This window comes from Canis lupus, chromosome 18, assembly GCF_011100685.1.
Source record: "Canis lupus familiaris isolate Mischka breed German Shepherd chromosome 18, alternate assembly UU_Cfam_GSD_1.0, whole genome shotgun sequence".
Taxonomy (NCBI): Eukaryota; Metazoa; Chordata; class Mammalia; order Carnivora; family Canidae; genus Canis; species Canis lupus.
The window spans coordinates 49,145,373-49,154,461 of NC_049239.1; positions in this window are offsets into that span (position 1 = coordinate 49,145,373).

Genomic DNA, 9,089 nt, shown 5'->3' on the forward strand with positions numbered 1-9,089 from the left:
GATCTCATCAGTGCCCCTCAGGTGTGTGGGTCCCCAGGCTGCACCCCGGCCACCTGGCAACATGAGCCAGTTCCCGTTTTTACTTAAATGCAGGGATTTCTACCCCTACAAACACTTAAGACGAATGTTTCCTCATGAACCTTTCTCTGTGTCAACAAATTCATATCCATATCATTATCTTAAAAAACAGTAGCTCATTTAAAACATTTTTATTAGGATAAAATTCACCTGCAGGTAAAAATCCAGTCTCATAAAATGCGTGTCCAGCGTGTAACCACCACCACAGCGGCAGTACCCGTGCTGCTAGAAATCTCACGCTGCCCCTTCGGAGACAGACCTTGCCTGACCCTGCCCGGGCACGGCGCTGATTTGTTTCTGGTCCTGCACTTTTGTGCTCTCCAGGCAGTCACTTGGTGGAACTGTGTGGGGTGTAGGCTTTGAGTCTGGCCTCTAGGACGCATGTGAAGCTCATCCCAGTTGTCTGTGTCAGAAGTGTCTTCTGTTCCTTTTCACAGCTCAGTAGCATTCCGTTGAATGGACGTACCACAGTCTGCTCATCCATCGTCCGGCTGCAGGACACGGGGCTCGACTGCAGTCTGGGAGGATCGCAAATACAGCTGCTTCGCACATGCGTGTACAGGCTTCTGTGTGGGTGTCCGTCGGTGTGTCTCCTCAACTCCGAGGAGGTGTCAGAGCCTTAAAGTCAGGTGTTCGGGACCCACAGGGCTCCTCCCAATCTGGCCATGTTGCTCTGGAGCCTAGAAATGCTCTGGGCATGAGAAAGAGCAGCAGGGAGAGTCTCCCACTCTCTGGACAAATGCCTCCAGGAGGGACCACCCCATTCTTCCCTTTCAGCCCACATTATGCCACAAACTTAAGAGGTTCCAGTGTCCAGCAGGACCAGGATGGCTCAGATTATCTCTGGCGGCGGTGTTAATGATGAAGCAATGATCCAACAGTCCCAAGGCATCGCTGAGCCCCAGTGTGGCACCGCCACCCATGCAGGTCACTTTCTTTGGGCGTCACAGCAGAAGAAAGACCCAAACAGGTCACTTTCTTCTGTGTCACACCAGAGCGGGCGCAGGTTCCCAGGGCAACTGCCAGGACACCGGCCAGTGGCCTGCCCGCTCCCTGCCTCGTGTTCCAGGCCTGGCCGATGCTGCCCTGGCCCTGGTCAGCTGTCTCCAGCCACTGTCCCTGAAGGAGCCCGGCCCGTTTTGCACCTCTGTTTGAGGAGTAAATGCCAGGGCAGGGCCAAGGCTCCTGGCACACCATCCCCTCTGCTTCCAGCTCACAGACAGACGGGGCAGACAGGGCAGACGGGGCCGGCCCCTCGCCACCACCTCTGTCTCACCCTGGTCGCTCTACTCACCTCCAAGGAAGGTGCCAAGCCTGGTGGACTTGGTTGGACATGGAAAGCATTTTGTTTGGATGCCATCCGGCGCGAGAGACCAGAGCGTTGCATGCATGGCCCACACCCAGGCACCACAGGGAGGCACACGTGGCTGACACCTGGCCAGAGAGATGCACGGCGGGCCGCTGGCGGGGTCTTGCCGACAGTGGCCAACCAGACACAGGCCTAGCCAGTCCCGTCCCTCCCTGCAGCACAGAAGCAGCATCTGGGTGGTTAGGTTTTATTATTCCATGGCTTTGCCATGTGAACAGTTCCCCTTAGCCTTTCCAGATGTCAGTGAGAGGGAGGGACAAATGTGTCCACTATCCTCACTCGCCCATAGATCAAGCCACTGCCCCTGGCCCTGCTCCTTGTTGGTCCCTGTCTATAAACACACAGACACACTTTTTTTTTTTTTTTTTAAAGATTGTGCTTATTTTTTCATGAGACACACACAGAGAGTCAAAGACCCAGGCAGAGGGAGAAGCAGGCTCCCTGTGGGAAGCCCGATGTGGGACTCGATCCCAGGACCCTGGGATCACGACCTGAGCCGAAGGTAGACACTCAACCACTGAGCCACCCAGGGGTCCCTGGATACACTTAATTCATCACCACAAATGTAATTTTGTAGCTGGTTTTTCCCTCAGAGCCTTTCCCCCTTTCTGAGCATTTGCAGCAATCCATCCTCGGTGGGTCGCTCGCTTTAGGCATTTGAACTGTTTCTGTTTTCATTCATTCACTCATACATTCATTTATTCACCCAACAAATATTGAACAAGTGTTTCCTGTGTACCAGGACATTCTTTTAGGTGCTGGGGACCCAGCAGTGAACAAAACATGTACCCGCTCCCAGGGAGTTGCCTGGTGTTCTGTGGTTCATGGAGATGAATGATAACCAAATAAACGGGAAATAACCAAAAAATTATATGGAGAATGCTAGGTGCAACAGGTGCTCTGAAGAGAGGTGATGCAGGCAAAGAAGATGGGGTGCTGGGTGTGGGACAGGGTGGCTGTAGATGCAGTGACCAGAGACAGCCTCTCTGGGGAGGGGATGTACCAGCAGAGAAGGAAGGCGTGTGGATGCCAGGGTTGGGAGAGATGCCCCAAGAAGACACAAAGCCCCAGAGCCAGAGCCTGGTGGGTAGAGCCATGTGGGGGTTTCAGGGGGTTGGGCAGGGCGGACATGGGCAGAAATTGCAGGAACAGGACAAGGATGATAATGACAGCCATCGTGTGGCATGGCTGTGTCTCAGCAGGGGTCTCTACCCAGCTGAGGGGCAGGGTGGTTCTGCTTCCTTGGGGTAAATGTCTGGGCGAGGAATTACAGGCTTTGGGGCTGCGTGTATGCTCACGGCACTGGGGATGCTTCTCTGGATTGGTTTCTGTGCGGTGTCTTCTAGTTTATTCCGGCTGCCAAGCTCATGTCCCGATGAGCACGTAGCGTGTGCTTTGCACGTAGGAGCTTGTCTCATAGGTGAGTGCCAGCTTCACCTCCATCTCGCCAGCATCTGAGTTTCTCAGAAACTCTTCAATATTTCTCTTGAAATATATTTTGCTCACTTAAAAGAGAGACTACAACAACTCCCTGTGGCCTTTGCTTATCTTCACAGGAATTTTGAAAATTATGTAGTAAGAGAGGAGACCGCAAGTAAACGTCCACACCCCATTTCCACACAGTGGAAGTGGCAGGTGTCCCTTCTGCCCGCCCCTCCGCCACCAAGGCCTCATTACCTCGTGGTCTCCAGGGCTCCTTTTATGGGTTTAAAAACTCCTCTTAAGGTTAACCCCACCCGGGGATGTGTCACTGCCAGGGCCCTCGGACCCAGAGTGGGACCAGGAGAGAGGGTGGACTGGCAGGGGGAGGTGGCCCACCAGCCCCCAATGGCTGGTGCCTCGGGGATGCATCCTGGGGATAACATGTTCTCTCTGCATCTGTGTGGCTTTAGGGAAGGAGGGACTTTTTCCTCTACCAAGATTCGGACCCTAGTGCAGGAGAAGCCCCATGTTGTCCTGGGGCTCTGGTCATGCTTGCTATGGACCGAAGGTCTGCACACCCTCCAAAATTAGTAAGAGGTGTTTAGGTCCCTAATGATCGGGTTAGTGCCCTTATTACAAAGGGACTCCAGAGGGCTAGCTCACTCTTTCTGCCATGCAGGTCACAAGGAAATGTCAGCCCCGCCACCCCACAGAGGGCTTTCAGCAGCACCGGACGCTGCCGGCACCGTGATCTCCATCCCCCCAACCCCCAGGGCTGTGAGAAATTCATTTCAATGGTCTATAAACTACCCCTCCTGCATCCCAACTAAGAGCTACCACTGAAGCTTTGCCCCCAATCCAGGTCCTATCCCTGCCTGACTCTGTGGGGTTGAATAATGGTCCCCCCAAAAGAGGTGCCCATCTCCTAACCTTTGGAATGTATGGATGTGATCTTAATGGACAAAGGGTCTTTGAGACATAAGTTAAGGATCTTGAGATGAGTTCATCTTGGGTTGTCCAAAAGATGTGTCTTTATAAGAAGGAGATGTGAGGCACACAGAGGAGGGGTCACATGACCACGGAGGAGGTGGCCTGAGGGGCACCTGGGCCTCCAGGGGCTGGGAGAGGCAGGAAGGGTCCCCTCCCAAGAGCGCAGCTCTACACACTCCCCGATTTCTGGCTTCTGGCCTCCACAACTGGGAAAGAACACATTTCTGTGGTGATGTGCTCCCCAGCGTGCTGTTGTCTGTTGTAGCGGCCCCAGGACCTTGATACACGCAGGACAGGAGGGGCTCGTGATCAGCAGCAGACAAGTCCAGCCTCGTGACTCCAGAGTCCGTTGCCACCCATGTGTGGGTGCACCCACTGAGTGCTGGCCCACTGCGCGCCCAGCACGCCTGGTCCTAACGTCCTACCTCACGTGTCCCCTGAGGCGGAGGCCTGTGGAGCTGACTGCAGGTGAATCTGGGTGAGTTACGACGCATGAATTCTGTTCATGGCAAATGACGTTGATTGGCCGTGGGCAGCACTGCCCTAGAATAACCGTGAAGAATGTATCTGCTTAGGAAAATCACGTGGGAGCCATCAGGTCAATAACAGGACAGGTCGTGTATGGATGTGACATTGATGTGACAGTTACAGGTATGACAGCAGCCTGAGGAGGCCACACGAGGATGGGTTATGGGGTGAGCCTTACTACCCATTGTATGGTGCATAAGGGTACCGTAGGGCTAGGTGTGGACTGTGGCCACAGCCCCTAAGGACTCAGCTGGCGTGACTTCAGACCGTGCTTTCATGCTGGACAAGCACACCTCCTGGGCACTAGAACGACAAAGTTTTGAAAGTCAGCATTCCAGTTACCTGCAGTTTGAGGTTCTAGTACCATAGAAGGTACACATCACCTTATTTGGGGAAGGGAATGGAGATCATTTTGTTGATACCTTCTGTAAGGGATGGAGAAACTGAGGCCCAGAAGGGAAGGGACCTGCCTGAGGTCAGCCAGTGGGTCAGGGCACAGTTGAGCCAGGAGAACCCCCACACACACCCCACGGCTCACCCTGGCAGCCTTCTTCAGTGCCTGGCAGGGACACGGGCCCTGGGCGGTGGCCGCCTGCCCGCTAGGCCCACACTCCCACAGGCCTTGGCTCTGGGTGCTGAAAGCCAGAGGCTGCACCCCTGGGCGGAGCTGGCCTGCCCTGCACGGGGCGGGGGCTCAGGTCTTTCTGCTGAGTCACTAACGAAGCTCAGGCCTGACCACAGGACATTTTTGAGATTCCAGGTCTGGCTCAGCAGAGGTTGGCTTTGGCCCTGCGGTGGCAGGTCCGGCCTTGCCTGGCCCCAAAATCCCAGCTTCGCAGAATGGAGAGGGTCCCTGGGGAGTCCCGGGGGAGAGGGGACAGGCTGGGAGGCAGGGGGCCCAGTGCCCGTCCTTCCCAGGCAGTGTCTATTCACTCCCTTGTGGGGTCCACCCTCCCAGGGATGCCCTGCCGACTGGGGTCCCCTCCTGTAGCAAGTGGCAGGACTTGGGACACACAGCTCAAGATTGCAGAGGCTCTGAGCTTCCCTGCTGCCTGCTTTTGAGTTTTCTCAAAGAAGGAAAATTAAAAACAATTTTAATTGTAAAAGTTGGATTGCATGGTTTAAAATGCAGAAAGTATAAAAGAATAGATGGTAAAAAAAAAAAAAAGTCTCCTACCCCAGCACCCCCAAACCCCACACCACTTCCTCCTGAAGGGCACCCAGTGTTCTCAGCTTCCTGGACACCAGGCAGATGTTCCATGTGTATACAAGCCAACACCTGGACTTGTACTCGGCAGCACACAAACATGCCACACCCGGGCATCGGCACATATCCGCACACATATGCACACAGGGGTACAAGTATATATGTGCCTTTATGCAAAGGAAGCATATCTTTGTCCTCTGAAAGTGGTCGTGGCTTCTGGAAAGTGCTGCCAATTTTGGTGACCAAGGAAGGGAGGTGCATTTCGGTAAGATGTGACATAGGTGCTGGAGAAAGTTCTCTGAGGCCCTCATGACCCCGCAAAGGTGGGGGAGCCCCTTTCCTGGGAGAGGGTCCCCATCACCAGATGGACGATGTGCAGAAGGGCTGTCCATGCTCACTGCTGTCATGGACACACACAGCCCTGGCATCCTCAGGCACTTGACCCCTCTGTGCCTCTGTCCTCATCCGTGAAGTGGGAGTAAAGCCAGCACCACGCCCAGGGAGCAGTGACAGTATGGGTCTGGCCTGAGGGCCAGTGGTGCCCACGTGGACTGGGTACTCAGGAAATCTGTGCTGTCGAATCCCAGAGACCCCCCACCCACCCCCACCTGCCCCAAAGTCCAGACGTTCAGGACACTCACGGTAGCGCCGGGAGTCCCAGGCCGGACCATTGCCTGCTCTGCACGATGAACAAACTTTCTCCAGACATTTGGAGATGAACGTGCATGTGTCAGGGTGTGTCCCAGCCCGTGCACCCCTGGGGACCCTGCTTCTCTCTCTGCCTATGTCTCTGCCTCTCTGTCTCTGTGTCATGAGAGTGTGAATAAATAAATAAAATTTTTAAAAAATAAAGAATAAAAAAATAATAAAGTGATGTAGTTTTGCCATGAAAGTTCAGGGCTTTCTCATCAGGCAAGAATAGGACTGTGTTCTTCAGGTAGAATGCCTTCATAGAATCCATAATCACGTTCAGAGTACTGAGCGGCTGAATGCAGATGTGTGTGATGGAGCCGTGCTCTGGCTTTTTTTTTTTTTTTTTTAATTTTTGTTCTTTTAATTATTATTATTTTTTTCTATCAGAGCCTGACAAATGGCCCTGTCCTTTCTGGGGTCCTCATTTGCCTCCTCCAGCAGCCATGGGGCTCAGTGAAGACAGTAGCTGGTGAGCCAACTCGCCCTGCGGAGCCTGGGAGCCAGCACCCACCAAAGGAAGGCCTGCGTGGCGTCACTGGAGGGGCCGGCTTGGGCTCCCTCCAAGGAGGAGCTCTAACCCGGAGAGCTCTCCTGGGGCTGTGCCCTACTGTGTGCGGGGCTGTGAGGGGCGAGCCGTCAAAGCCTGGCGGTTGAAGCCCCACTGTGTGCGGGGCTGTGGACAAGAGCATGGCAAGCTCCTGGGAACACATTGCCTCGACGGCAAAATGGGCAGTTCAGAGGCGACTGGAGAAATCTAGAGTGGACAGTCCTCCAGGAGCCACGGGGGAGACTCTACCTTGGACGCCAGGGGCAGGAGGCCCTCGAAGAGGCTCCACACTTCAGCCCCCACCCCGTGTTTGGGGCAGGCGGTGTGGGAGGCGGACCTGATGTGCCTTTGAGGGAGCTGATGGGCCTCACCAAGCCTCAGTCTCCTTGCCTGTGAAGTGGGGACAGTTAGTGATGCTTGTCCGACGGTGCTCTGTGCCACCCGGGTGAGGCCACGCAGGTAGAGCCCCGGCTCAGCGCCTGGCACACAGCAGCACTCACGGTGGGCCAGTCTTTCCTTCCTCCTGCAGCCACCAGGACCCGGGGGAGCCGGATCTGCCCTGGAAGCCAGGAGGGGAACGGGGGACACAAGGCCCCCCGCCTGATGCCAGCCCCCCTTAGACCAGTGTGGCAACAGGAAGCTCATGCCAGCCTCACGTGTAATTTTAAACCTTCTAGTGGCCACATTTCCAAAAGTAAAAGGAGCAGGGAGACACACTTTAATAATATACTGTATGTAACCCGACATAGCCAGCATATCATTACAGCGTGTAATCGCTATCAGGATCCTTAACAAAATGTTTCACATTCTTTTCATCCTACTACATGTGTTTGGCTCTTCCAGCACATCCCAGTACAGACCAGCCACAGCGCAAGGGCCCGGTGGTCATGCGTGGCCGGCAGTGGCTGTATTGGGTGACACCACCCCAGAGCTTCCCCAGGCCCGCAGCCACAATGTGGGACCCCTCCAGCCTGACACCTGGGTGAGCCAGTTTCCGCACCCCCAGCTCCTCTCCCGGGCGGAAGTGAGAGTGACCCAGGCACCCAGGTGCAGGCAGGTGCCCCTCCCAGGACGTCCCTGGGAGAAATGCCAACAGGGCCCAGACATGGGATGCAACCGTGGCCCCCAAAACCCATGCAGTGCACGGCTCACACAGTGACTCCTGCAGCTGACCGCTGCCCCGGTGCAGCTCGGGTCTGCAGGTGGGCTTGGGGACACGCCATCCAGAGGCATCTTGTGTGTGTGTGTGCGTTGGGGGGTGGGAGCGCCCGGCTGCCCGCAACGTCACCCAAAGCTCCTTCTTGTAAGTTCTAATTCTGAAGTATGCAGCTATTGGGGGCTCATATGTGGGAAAATAGGTACATGACTGGGAAGTCTTCTCATTTGGGGCTCAGAGGGGGCCAGTGGGTGACCAGGAGGGAGGTGGCCTGTCACAGGCGGCGGGTGTAGACGAAGCAGCTGAGTTCAGGCTTAGTGCTATTACTACCCAATGGGCACGGATCCTCTCAATCACCTGCAAGGGGCTTCGCTCACTAATTTTTTCTCAAGCCCACACACCGACCAGGGCAGCCCATACCCGGGGAAGGGGCTCTAGCGGGAGAGGTGAGAGGGGCTCCCCAGGCCCGGACCCTTGGTGGCCAGGCCCAGGTGAATTCAGACTCCGTTCTCCTCACTTGTCAGCCTAACAGGAAATCAGGGTCATAAAAATGGAACTTGTTCTAATAAAAACCCCGAGATCCCTAGAAGAACATGTAGTTCAGAGACCGTTCATTTTCAGCCCTTGAATCTGAGAGAGTCTGGGGAAATGCTAATTTTGAACTTTTCCTACACCCTTCCTGCTTTTGGACTCAGAGGCCTCTGTTGAATTCCTTTGCACAATAAATTGAGGGGAAAAATCATGTCACTTCAGCAGAACATAGGCTCAATTTTTCCTGATTAGCGGAAAAGTGCGTTCTATTTAAAAGACACATTATTTTTTTATTTTATTATTTATTTATTTTTATTTTTTTTTTAGCATTCCTGAGCAAAAAAAGACCTTCGAGGGCCCTGGGCTCAGCTGGAAAGACACCATGACCGCAGATGGACCTGGATGCGCACATGAGATGTGCATGCTTCATATTCCCCTTCTCTTGGGTTCCATCAGGCTCCGAGCAGAGGGGAGCCCTGCTGCCTGGAGCTCGTGGAGAATGAAGCCCACAGGCTCGTGCTGGAGAAACAGGATAGATCCTTAGGGCAGGGTGACCAGGCTCTGGGGG